Below are 14,984 nucleotides of genomic sequence, written 5' to 3' on the forward strand. Positions count from 1 at the left end.
AAAACAAAAGTAGACATCTCAGACTGTAAAAGTTCTATCTATTCTCTTTTGATACAATAGCCAGGTATCTGTTAGCAATACAGGTCAAGTTAGCTAAACTTATACCTTGTAAAGGCAGTTATTTATTTAATGTAGTTATTGAAAGTTTATTTCAGTGAATTGGCTCATTTTATAAACAAACAAAAGTCCACTATGTATTGATAATGCAGTGTACTGGTAAGCAGATGATCTGCTGAGATTTTTAGGAAGTGTAGATGATTCATCTTTGTGTCAAGAAGTCCAAGGTAAAGTGCATTAAAATATTATGAGCAGAAGGTCTGCATGTTCCAGCCTGGGAAAAATACACAATATGACAAACAATATTCAGCAATATTAGTAACTTGGAGAATGAGAAACAATGGTATCAGCATATACAGAGAATCAAATTTGCAGTTATGTACAGTGAAACCTGGCATGGTGTTGTCTCCAGGAAATAAATATAAAAGTGTGATTTTTCTTGATGTGCTACATGAAATCAGTATGAATCAGTGTAATAATGTGACTTTTAATGCATATAACACTCTTTTGAAAGGCATGGGAAAATAACCTGCCAAAATTGTGACAGTCCTCAAGTACAATTGCAGGTTATTTAAGTGAGACTCAGAAAGAGTAAGGCAGATAAGACAAAAGTTGAAGAAATTCTGAAGGATACTAAAAGGGAAAAAAATCTTCCTTAGGAATCTGAACATTTTTTAAGTGGAGACTAGCATACTGGCACTGCAGTAGGCCAGTCAGAAGGATCTGCTTACTAGAGTACAGATCTGATGATCTTTATGCCTTACACTGGCATGGCTGTGTCCAGTACAAAGTGATCTAGGCAGCTGCTTAGGGCCTATTGCTGAGAAAAGGCCTGGCCAGGCTGTAAAAAAAAAAATCAGTGCTATCTTCAGAAGTTCAGTTTGCTGAAGATCTACATGTCATAATGCTTCATAGGGCCCAGCCTGGCCATAAAAATAATAAATACATTAAAATAAAGCTCTAGTATCCGAACTGCATGTCAGAAGCCATCTGCGCTCATGAGAGATTCAAAATCAGGGGAGTCCAGTTCAGAAGCATGCATACAGACACACTGAACATCTCCACATATGTTGTTCCAAACCAGGGAGATTTGAAATACTTTGATTTTATTGTGTTTGTCATAACACAAAAGAAAGGTTGTCTGTACTTTTTTAGTGGAGTATGTATTGTTCTTTTAAGAGCTTATGAATACTTTGGAAATGTTTCTGCAATGGAAAGAAATGTTTCTGATTTGAAGTAACAGCACAGATAGTATTTCCAGTGTCATTGCGGTTGAATTCTAAATGAAATTAGAATGGCTGCTCAAAGTGTGTGACTGTAGATTCTTCACAGAGTTATGGGGGCAGGCAAGTTGTCCATTGTTTTAATAAGCTTGGTGGTCATTAATATTTTCATACTGTGAAGACAATTCATTATTTCTGTCACAGCATGTGTTTGATCTTTATGTGAGTCAGATGGTATGCATTTGATGTATCTGGTGCTTCCTTAGATTATGTTATTTTGTAGCTCTTTAAAGTTTTGAGTAATCCACAGATTTGGGGGAATTGTTGAGATGGTTTTTAGCAGAATGAATAGGAGATGATTGTTGAGGGAATCATGCTACAAGTTTTGCCATCCTTCTGTGAAATAGATTGATTATTCATGTCTGGCATGTATTAATGAATTAGTTATTTGTTTTGGCACAAGTTTAATCAGTTATAATCAATGTGAAGGTGCACATTTTCTCAGATTGTGTAGGTATTTTATTTTAATTTGCCTAATTATTTATATTTGGGAGGCTTTGCTTTCCATGCTGCAAATAATCTCAGAAAATGTGTGACAAGTAACGTGTTTTTTTTTTTTTTTTTTGTAATGTATTTATTACATTATTTTTAAACTATAGCAGTACTATACATACATTAATAGAAAAGAAAGCAAAAGTAATGTATGGTGCATTTATGGCCATTGGTTACCTTGTACATTTAAGTGATTTGTCATGAAATGTGCCAAACGAACACAGTGTGTGGATGTGATGTCAATGTGATTGCTGTCAGTACTCTGATTATCATTGGCAATGGAATATTTTCATGTGTCAGTGAGGTGGCTGATAGTCTGATTTATTTTTATGTTTCAGGTATAGATCTCAGTATAATAGGTTAAGTTGAAGGGATATATTGTAATTCCATTTTAAGTGTTTTCCTAATTTTGGTAAGACCTTCCTGGTGCCATTGGCAGAAAAGTTACATTTAGTTTTTTTATATAGTTTATATTATGACACATTATGGTTTATATACTGGTGAGAATGGTTTTCTTAACATACATTTACCATTTTTTTTAATTTGCTCAAAATATAACTATGCTCCTTCCTGCAAATAGTACTGATCCTGAAATGCATTCACTTGTCTTCAAGCTGATATCTGAGATGTTCAGTCATGCAAGTGGCTGTAACTGATGTGTTTGCTTCTCACAGTATAGTATTCCAGTTTCACACAAATGCAGACTAGTTCAAAAAGCCAGACTAAATATTGTTTAGAATCAGCAGATGACAAGAGAGAAAGCTACTTCCATCCACAGATAGGTCCAACCTCTACACCTACTCAGCAGTTATAGCTACTTTGCTAATAAAGTACTCCTCAGATATCTGATTGTAAAATAATGGCCACAGTAATATATTTCATGACTGCCTCCCACAAATGCACTATGGTCAGTATCATCAGTATCACAGTAAACTATCTCACTGTAGCTTCACACAAATGTACACTAGTCCTGCAAATTTAGTCTAATAAATATTTAAAATAAGCCCATGAGAAGTGGGTAAGAAGCTTTCATCCACAGATCTGGGCAAACCCAACTCCTCCAACTCAGCACTTATAGCTAATTTGTTGACAATATACACCTCAAATGTCTGAGTCCAGTGTAAAATAATAGGAACAAAATAAATGCATTTCAACTTTAACGCACATATGGTATAAAGTATTTTGACTTGATTAGTAAATATCACATTTGTCCAGCAAAACCAGAATAATATCCAAACAGTAGTAGTCAATTACATTAATCTGTAAACAAACCCTGCACTCAGTTAGTAAAGCTACTTTGTTATCAGTGCACATCTCAGATATCAGACTGTAATAAAATAAAACAAAATAAAATGACAGCCACATAGTGCATTTCAAATAGTTTTTTAAAAATATAGTGCCACAGCTGTCAACCTGTTATCACAAAAATCAAGGACAAAGACAAAAATAATGAGAGATGAAGGCCCCAATTCAGGGACATATTTTAAATATTATTATATACTTAGAATGTTTCTAGAATAACAGGGTTTGCATTCTAAAGTATTTAAAATCTGAAAATCAAAAGTAAACCATTATTTAGTGACTAAAATCTTCAAAAATTTGCTAGAAAACCACAAATGTTATGAACAGCCCAAAAATAGGAACATTCTGTAAAATTGGGGAAGGTTGTGAGGCATGTCTGTGGTTGCTTACCAGGTTATCCCCCCACCAAATGCTCTCACAGCTCTCAAGCTCTTAGCACAAGAATCAGCAGCAAAACCAAAAAAAAAAGTCTCACATTCTTTGTGACAACTGCTTCCTCAGCCATGGACTCTTTACTGCTTATTATTTGTGAGCTTTAATCTTGCAAATTAATTATTTTACTGTACCACCATCGTGAAGGTCAATGCATTTAAGCAATTATCTCCCCTGTATATACTACAACTATAGCTGCTTTTCAAACGGTCTCTGTGAGACATTTCTTTTCTTTTTAGTTTATCATTTTTAAGTAAAGAAATGTGGTGTTTAAACAAGCAATTTGTGGCACTCCTCTTGTGAGCTGGCCATGGGACCCCTAAATCTTTTGGCCCAAGCTGGCTGCCTGAATCACTCTATTATAATCTGCCACTGGTATCAGCTACCTTATGTTGTGCAATAGCAAGCAAAAAATAACTCATAAGAAAGTGTAGCAATTAGAAACTGCAGGTGAAATGGACAAATTTATGTAATGCTGAGTATCAATGTTGTACCAAAGTACAATTCAAGACAAAAACATCTCACTCTCAACTGTCTCCTTTACAAATCGTCCTGACTAATTAAACTCTCAGAAACTATAACTATAACATTATAGCTTAACCGACCTTCGAATAACCTACCTTTTCTCACTGCCTAAATCCTGCTAACACACACTTTGATTTTACATATACTGCTACCGCTTCACTCTCTTACTATCTATATCTTCTCATTACTACATAAAATTCCTCTACTGTACTATTAGATTATATAACACTTGTGTAAATAACACACTATATCTCAATGTACTACACTCCAGTGTTATCTCATCCTTTACTGATGTATATAACTCATATTTAAGTTATGCAGTGCATCTACTGCCAATTGTACTTTGATATGTCTTCCCTACATATTTGGATGTTATTCATATTTGTTATGTATATGCACTAATTGGAGCTTTTCTCCCCGGGCTTCCGCTGAAAAAGGACATGTGTACAGTCAGACTTTCCCGGTAAACAAATGTAAAATAAAAATTAATAAAATAAATAAAAAGAAGCCAAAAATACCAGACTTTGTTCATCTTTTTCTGCCTCGCAGTCAGATTGATATTGTTTAGCTTCCAGCTCAGGTAACTTCTATGTCAAGCCTGCATATCCTCCTTTTGTCCGTGTTGATTCTCCACATGGTTTTACAGTTATTTCTCACATTTCAAACATTATCTGTTGAATTGTCAGTATTGAAAATTGTCCATCTGCATGCATATGTGTGTGACAGTGTATCCATGTGTGCGTCTGCACACATACATGTACATATGCATGTGTGTGTGCGTGTGTGTGTGTGTGTGTGTGTGTGTGTGTGTGTGTGTGTGTGTGTGTGTGTGTGTTTGTGTATGATTATGTGTGTGTGTGTCTGTGACAATGACAGTGTATCCATATGCATGCATGTGCACATGTATTTGTGTACATGTGTGTATGTGTGTGCATGCATATGTGTGTGTGTGTGTGTGCCTGTCACACATGTGTGTGTGTGTGTGTGTGTGTGTGTGTGTGTGTGTGTGTGTGTGTGTGTGTGTGTGTGTGTGTGTGTGTTTGCATGTCCTGTGGTAAACTGGCATCTCATCCAGGTTCTTTACTTCATGGTCAGTGCTAGCAGGAACAAACACTGCCAACTCTGTGACCCTGAATCAAATGATGAGGTTGTCAGAGAAGAAGAAATGATTGAGCATATTCAGTCTCACACTTTTTCTTGCAATAGAGTCTGTGTTGTTTCACCTTCATAGTCTTCTCTCACATGATTTATTCTACTGTTTTTGTGCTCACCCTTTTACCCACATCATCCTGTAGCTTCTAAAACAAATTAATATGCTCTGTTATTTTTTTGCCTTATTGGATATGTACATATCATTGATATAAATGCACATAACATAAATGGATATTTTATACTATAATATAAGAGGGTGTGCAGGTTAAAGAAAATTGCACTATTTTGCAATACAAGGAGTTGGAGTTAAATATATTGATTGCCAGTACATCTTTTAGAATGTAGTAGGGAGATAAAGATTCACTGAAAAACAATTGCAATGAAGCAGAGCAAGAGTATTTCCAATGTGAAGACATACATACACTCATACACACACACACACACACACACACACACACACACACACACACACACACACACACACACACACACACACACAAACAACAAAGAATATTATCTAAAACTGGTATGGGAATTAGCATTCACTATACAAATTTGACCAACAAGAGTCTTGTGTACAGAATATGTTGAAATAAGACATTATCCACAGGTTGCAGATTTCGTTAACAAGCAGAATGTGTGAAGATGGGACACAAAAGATAAATATCATGGAATAAAAGATTTACACAAGTACAGCAAAGTGAAGTTTAAAGAGTCAGAAATACCCAGATACTCATGAGCACAAAGTACAGTCTAAACAGTCACAAATTCCCAGATACTCATGAGCACAACAAAGTACAGTCTAGAGTCACAAATACCAAGATAATCATGAGCACAACAAAGTGCAGTCTAAAGAGACACAAATACCCAGATACTCATGAGCACAACAAAGTTCAGTCTAAAGAGTCAAAAATACCCAGATACTCATGAGCACAAAGTACAGTCTAAAGAGTCACAAATACCCTGATACTCATAAGCACAACAAAGTGCAGTCTAAAGAGTCACAAATACCCAGATACTTATGAGCACAACAAAGTTCAGTCTAAAGAGTCAGAAATACCCAGATAGTCATGAGCACAAAGTACAGTCTAAAGAGTCACAAATACCCAGATACTCATGAGCACAACAAAGTACAGTCTGAAGAATCACAAATATCCAGATAATTATGAGCACAACAAAGTGCAGTCTAAATGGTGACAAATACCCAGATACACATGAGCACAACAAAGTACACTCTAAAGAGTCACAAATACCCAAATACTCATGAGCACAACAAAGTGTAGTGTAAAGAGTCACAAATACCCAGATACTCATGAGTACAACAAAGTACAGTCTAAAAAGTCACAAATACTCAGTTACTCATGAGCACAATAAAGTACAGTCTAAGCAGTCATAAATACCCAGATACCCATAAGCACAACAAAGTAGTCTAAAGAGTCATAAATACGCAGATACTCATGAGCACAAAGTGCAGTCTAAATAGTCACAAATACCCATATAGTCATGAGCACAAAGTAGAGTCTAAAGAGTCACAAATATCCAGATACACATGAGCACAACAAAGTACAGTCTAAAGAGTCACAAATACGCAGATACTCATGAGCACAACAAAGTGTAGTGTAAAGAGTCACAAATACCCAGATACTCATGAGTACAATAAAGTACAGTCTAAAGAGTCACAAATACTCAGTTACTCATGAGCACAACAAAGTGCAGTCTAAAGAGTCACAAATACCTAGATACTCATGAGCACAACAAAGTACAGTCTAAAGAGTCATAAATACCCAGATACTCATGAGCACAAAGTACAGTCTAAATAGTCACAAATACCCAGATACTCATGAGCACAAAGTACAGTCTAAACAGTCACAAATACCCAGATACACATGAGCACAAAGTACAGTCTAAGGAGTCACAAATACCCAGATACTCATGAGCACAACAAAGTACAGTCTAAAGAGTCACAAATAACCAGATACTCATGAGCGCAATAAAGTGCAGTCTAAAAAGTCACAAATACCCAGATACTTCTGAGCACAACAACGTGCAGTCTAAAGAGTCAAAGACCCAGATACTCATGAGCACAACAAAGTGCAGTATAAAGAGTCGCAAATAGTCAGATACTCATGAGCACAACAAAGTACAGTCTAAAGAGTCACAAATACCAAAATAATCATGATCACAACAAACGGCAGTCTGAAGAGTCACAAATACCCAGATACTCATGAGCACAAAGTACAGTCTAAAGAGTCACAAATACCCAGATACTCACGAGCACAACAAAGCACAGTCTAGAGAGTCACAAATACCCAGATACTCATGAGTACAATAAAGTACAGTCTAAAGAGTCACAAGTACCCAGATACTCATGAGCACAACAAAGTACAGTCTAAAGAGTCACAAATACGCATATACTCATGAGCACAACAAAGTACAGTCTAAAGAGTCACAAATACCCAGATACTCATGAGCACAAAGTACAGTCTAAAGAGTCACAATAAACCAGATACTCATGAGCAAAAAGTACAGTCTAAAGAGTCATAAATACAGAGATACTCATGAGCACAACAAAGTACAGTCTAAAGAGTCAGAAATACCCAGATACTGATGAGCACAAAGTGCAGTCTAAAGAGTCACAAATACCTAGATACTCATGAGCACAACAAAGTACAGTCTAAAGAGTCACAAATACCCAGATACTCATGAGGACAAAGTACAGTCTAAAGAGTCACAAATACCCAGATACTCATAAGCACAATAAAGTACAATCTAAAGAGTCAAAAATACCAAGATAACCATGAGCACAACAAACGGCAGTCTAAAGAGTCAAAGACCCTGATACTCATGAGAACAAAGTACAGTCTAAAGAGTCACAAATACCCAGATACTCATGAGCACAACAAAGTACAGTCTAAAGAGTCACAAATACCCAGATACTAATGAGCGCAACAAAGTGCAGTATAAAGAGTCACAAATACCCAGATACTCATGAGCACTAAAAAGTACAGTCTAAAGAGTCACAAATACCCAGAAATGAATGAGCACAACAAAGTGCAGTCTAAAGAGTCACAAATACCCTGATACTCATGAGCACAAAGTACAGTCTAAAGAGTCACAAATACTCAGATACTCATGAACACAAAGTACAGTCTAAAGAGTCACAAATACCCAGATACTCATGAGCACAACAAAGTACATTCTAGAGAGTCACAAATACCCAGATACTCATGATCACAAAGTACAGTCTAAAGAGTCACAATAAAGCAGATACTCATGAGCACAAAGTACAGTCTAAAGAGTCATAAATACCGAGATACTCATGAGCACAACAAAGTACAGTCTAAAAAGTCACAAATACCCAGATACTCATGAGCACAAAGTACAGTCTAAAGAGTCACAAATACCTAGATACTCATGAGAACAACAAAGTACAGTCTAAAGAGTCACAAATACACAGATTCTCATGAGCAAAACAAAGTGCAGTCTAAATAGTCAAAAATACCCAGATACTCATGAGCACAACAAAATACAGTCTAAAGAGTCACAAATACCAATATAATCATGAGCACAACAAACAGCATTCTAAAGAGTCACAAATGCCCTGATACTCATGAGCACAAAGTACAGTCTAAAGATTCACAAATACCCAGACACTCATCAGCACAACAAAGTACAGTCTAAAGAGTCACAAATACCCAGATACTCATGAGCGCAACAAAGTGCGTTCTAAAGAGTCACAAATACCCAGATACTCATGAGCACAACAAAGTACATTCTAATGAGTCACAAATGCCCAGAAACTCATGAGCACAACAAAGTGCAGTCTAAAGAGTCACAAATACCTTGATACTCATGAACCCAAAGTACAGTCTAAAGAGTCACAAATACACAGATACTCATGAGCACAACAAAGTACAGTCTAGAGTCACAAATACCCAGATACTCATGAACCCAAAGTAGAGTCTAAAGAGTCACAAATATACAGATACTCATGAGCACAACAAAGTACAGTCTAGAGTCACAAATACCCAGATACTCATGAGCACAAAGTACAGTCTAAAGAGTCACAATAAACCAGATACTCATGAGCACAAAGTACAGTCTAAAGAGTCATAAATACAGAGATACTCATGAGCACAACAAAGTACAGTCTAAAGAGTCACAAATACCCAGATACTCATGAGCACAAAGTACAGTCTAAAGAGTCACAAATACCTAGATACTCATGAGCACAACAAAGTACAGTCTAAAGAGTCACAAATACCCAGAAATGAATGAGCACAACAAAGTGCAGTCTATAGAGTCACAAATACCCTGATACTCATGAGCACAAAGTACAGTCTAAAGAGTCACAAATACTCAGATACTCATGAACACAAAGTACAGTCTAAAGAGTCACAAATACCCAGATACTCATGAGCACAACAAAGTACATTCTAGAGAGTCACAAATATCCAGATACTCATGAGTAAAACAAAGTACAGTCTAAAGTGTCACAAATACCAGATACTCATGAGCACAACATAGTACAGTCTAAAGAGTCACAAATACCCAGATACTCATGAGCACAAAGTACAGTCTAAGGAGTCACAATAAACCAGATACTCATGAGCACAAAGTACAGTCTAAAGAGTCATAAATACCGAGATACTCATGAGCACAACAAAGTACAGTCTAAAAGTCACAAATACCCAGATACTCATGAGCGCAACAAAGTGCATTCTAAATAGTCACAAATACCCAGATACTCATGAGCACAACAAAGTACATTCTAAAGAGTCACAAATACCCAGAAACTCATGAGCACAACAAAGTGCAGTCTAAAGAGTCACAAATACCTTGATACTCATGAGCACAAAGTACAGTCTAAAGAGTCACAAATACCCAGATACTCATGAACACAAAGTACAGTCTAAAGAGTCACAAATACACAGATACTCATGAGCACAACAAAGTACAGTCTAAAGAGTCACAAATACCCAGATACTCATGAGCACAAAGTACAGTCTAAAGAATCACAATAAACCAGATACTCATGAGCACAAAGTACAGTCTAAAGAGTTATAAATACAGAGATACTCATGAGCACAACAAAGTACAGTCTAAAGAGTCACAAATACCCAGATACTCATGAGCACAAAGTGCAGTCTAAAGAGTCACAGATACCTAGATACGCATGAGCACAACAAAGTACAGTCTAAAGAGTCACAAATACCCAGATACTCATAAGCACAACAAAGTGCAGTCTAAAGAGTCACAAATACCCAGATACTCATGAGCACAACAAAGTACAGTCTAAAGAGTCACAAATACCCAGATACTCATGAACCCAAAGTACAGTCTAAAGAGTTACAAATAAACAGATACACATGAGCACAACAAAGTACAGTCTAGAGTTACAAATACCCAGATACTCATGAGCACAAAGTACAGTCTAAAGAGTCACAATAAACCAGATACTCATGATCACAAAGTACAGTCTAAAGAGTCGTAAATACAGAGATACTCATGAGCACAACAAAGTACAGTCTAAAGAGTCACAAATACCCAGATACTCATGAGCACAAAGTGCAGTCTAAAGAGTCACAAATACCTAGATACTCATGAGCACAACAAAGTACAGTCTAAAGAGTCACAAATACCCAGATACTCATAAGCACAACAAAGTGCAGTCTAAAGAGTCACAAATACCCAGATACTCATGAGCACAACAAAGTATAGTCTAAAGAGTCACAAATACCAAGATAGCCATGAGCACAACAAACGGCAGTCTAAAGAGTCAAAGACCCTGATACTCATGAGCACAAAGTACAGTCTAAAGAGTCACAAATACCCAGATACTCATGAGCACAACAAAGTACAGTCTAAAGAGTCACAAATACCTAGATACTAATGAGTGCAACAAAGTGCAGTATAAAGAGTCACAAATACCCTGATACTCATGAGCACAAAGTACAGTCTAAAGAGTCACAAATACTCAGATACTCATGAACACAAAGTACAGTCTAAAGAGTCACAAATACCCAGATACTCATGAGCACAACAAAGTACATTCTAGAGAGTCACAAATACCCAGATACTCATGAGTACAACAAAGTACAGTCTAAAGTGTCACAAATACCAGATACTCTTGAGCACAACATAGTACAGTCTAAAGAGTCACAAATACCCAGATACTCATGAGCACAAAGTACAGTCTAAAGAGTCACAATAAACCAGATACTCATGAGCACAAAGTACAGTCTAAAGAGTCATAAATGCCGAGATACTCATGAGCACAACAAAGTACAGTCTAAAAAGTCACAAATACCCAGATACTCATGAGCACAAAGTACAGTCTAAAGAGTCACAAATACCCAGATACTCATGAGTGCAACAAAGTGCATTCTAAATAGTCACAAATACCCAGATACTCATGAGCACAACAAAGTACATTCTAAAGAGTCACAAATACCCAGAAACTCATGAGCACAACAAAGTGCAGTCTAAAGAGTCACAAATACCTTGATACTCATGAGCACAAAGTACAGTCTAAAGAGTCACAAATACCCAGATACTCATGAGCACAACAAAGTACAGTCTAAAGAGGCACAAATACCCAGATACTCATGAGCACAAAGTACAGTCTAAAGAGTCACAATAAACCAGATACTCATGAGCAAAAAGTACAGTCTAAAGAGTCATAAATACAGAGATACTCATGAGCACAACAAAGTACAGTCTAAAGAGTCAGAAATACCCAGATACTCATGAGCACAAAGTGCAGTCTAAAGAGTCACAAATACCTAGATACTCATGAGCACAACAAAGTACAGTCTAAAGAGTCATAAATACCCAGATACTCATGAGCACAAAGTACAGTCTAAATAGTCACAAATACCCCGATAATCATGAGCACAAAGTACAGTCTAAAGAGTTACAAATACCCAGATACTCATGAACACAAAGTACAGTCTAAAGAGTCACAAATACCCAGATACTCATGAGCACAACAAAGTACATTCTAGAGAGTCACAAATACCCAGATACTCATGATCACAAAGTACAGTCTAAAGATTCACAATAAAGCAGATACTCATGAGCACAAAGTACAGTCTAAAGAGTCATAAATACCGAGATACTCATGAGCACAACAAAGTACAGTCTAAAAAGTCAAAAATACCCAGATACTCATGAGCACAAAGTACAGTCTAAAAAGTCACAAATACCTAGACACTCATGAGAGCAACAAAGTACAGTCTAAAGAGTCACAAATACACAGATTCTAATGAGCACAACAAAGTGCAGTTTAAAGAGTCAAAAATACCCAGATACTCATGAGCACAACAAAATACAGTCTAAAGAGTCACAAATACCAATATAACCATGAACACAACAAACAGCATTCTAAAGAGTCACAAATGCCCTGATACTCATGAGCACAAAGTACAGTCTAAAGAGTCACAAATACCCAGACACTCATCAGCACAACAAAGTACAGTCTAAAGAGTCACAAATACCCAGATACTCATGAGAGCAACAAAGTGCCTTCTAAAGAGTCACAAATACCCAGATACTCATGAGCACAACAAAGTACATTCTAAAGAGTCACAAATGCCCAGAAACTCATGAGCACAACAAAGTGCAGTCTAAAGAGTCACAAATACCTTGATACTCCTGAACCCAAAGTACAGTCTAAAGAGTCACAAATACACAGATACTCATGAGCACAACAAAGAACAGTCTAGAGTCACAAATACCCAGATACTCATGAACCCAAAGTACAATCTAAAGAGTCACAAATACACAGATACTCATGAGCACAATAAAGTACAGTCTAGAGTCACAAATACCCAGATACTCATGAGCACAAAGTACAGTCTAAAGAGTCACAATAAACCAGATACTCATGAGCACAAAGTACAGTCTAAAGAGTCATAAATACAGAGATACTCATGAGCACAACAAAGTACAGTCTAAAGAGTCACAAATACCCAGATACCCATGAGCACAAAGTGCAGTCTAAAGAGTCACAAATACCCAGATACTAATGAGCACAACAAAGTGCAGTTTAAAGAGTCACAAATACCCAGAAATGAATGAGCACAACAAAGTGCAGTCTATAGAGTCACAAATACCCTGATACTCATGAGCACAAAGTACAGTCTAAAGAGTCACAAATACTCAGATACTCATGAACACAAAGTACAGTCTAAAGAGTCACAAATACCCAGATACTCATGAGCACAACAAAGTACATTCTAGAGAGTCACAAATATCCAGATACTCATGAGTAAAACAAAGTACAGTCTAAAGTGTCACAAATACCAGATACTCATGAGCACAACATAGTACAGTCTAAAGAGTCACAAATACCCAGATACTCATGAGCACAAAGTACAGTCTAAAGAGTCACAATAAACCAGATACTCATGAGCACAAAGTACAGTCTAAAGAGTCATAAATACCGAGATACTCATGAGCACAACAAAGTACAGTCTAAAAAGTCACAAATACCCAGATACTCATGAGCGCAACAAAGTGCATTCTAAATAGTCACAAATACCCAGATACTCATGAGCACAACAAAGTACATTCTAAAGAGTCACAAATACCCAGAAACTCATGAGCACAACAAAGTGCAGTCTAAAGAGTCACAAATACCTTGATACTCATGAGCACAAAGTACAGTCTAAAGAGTCACAAATACCCAGATACTCATGAACACAAAGTACAGTCTAAAGAGTCACAAATACACAGATACTCATGAGCACAACAAAGTACAGTCTAAAGAGTCACAAATACCCAGATACTCATGAGCACAAAGTACAGTCTAAAGAGTTATAAATACAGAGATACTCATGAGCACAACAAAGTACAGTCTAAAGAGTCACAAATACCCAGATACTCATGAGCACAAAGTGCAGTCTAAAGAGTCACAGATACCTAGATACGCATGAGCACAACAAAGTACAGTCTAAAGAGTCACAAATACCCAGATACTCATAAGCACAACAAAGTGCAGTCTAAAGAGTCACAAATACCCAGATACTCATGAGCACAACAAAGTACAGTCTAAAGAGTCACAAATACCCAGATACTCATGAACCCAAAGTACAGTCTAAAGAGTTACAAATACACAGATACACATGAGCACAACAAAGTACAGTCTAGAGTTACAAATACCCAGATACTCATGAGCACAAAGTACAGTCTAAAGAGTCACAATAAACCAGATACTCATGATCACAAAGTACAGTCTAAAGAGTCGTAAATACAGAGATACTCATGAGCACAACAAAGTACAGTCTAAAGAGTCACAAATACCCAGATACTCATGAGCACAAAGTGCAGTCTAAAGAGTCACAAATACCTAGATACTCATGAGCACAACAAAGTACAGTCTAGAGTCACAAATACCAAGATAATCATGAGCACAACAAAGTGCAGTCTAAAGAGACACAAATACCCAGATACTCATGAGCACAACAAAGTTCAGTCTAAAGAGTCAAAAATACCCAGATACTCATGAGCACAAAGTACAGTCTAAAGAGTCACAAATACCCTGATACTCATAAGCACAACAAAGTGCAGTCTAAAGAGTCACAAATACCCAGATACTTATGAGCACAACAAAGTTCAGTCTAAAGAGTCAGAAATACCCAGATAGTCATGAGCACAAAGTACAGTCTAAAGAGTCACAAATACCCAGATACTCATGAGCACAACAAAGTACAGTCTGAAGAATCACAAATATCCAGA

This window comes from Protopterus annectens, chromosome 13.part0 (assembly GCF_019279795.1).
Source record: "Protopterus annectens isolate FY-2018-M chromosome 13.part0, PAN1.0, whole genome shotgun sequence".
NCBI classification, from domain to species: domain Eukaryota; kingdom Metazoa; phylum Chordata; order Ceratodontiformes; family Protopteridae; genus Protopterus; species Protopterus annectens.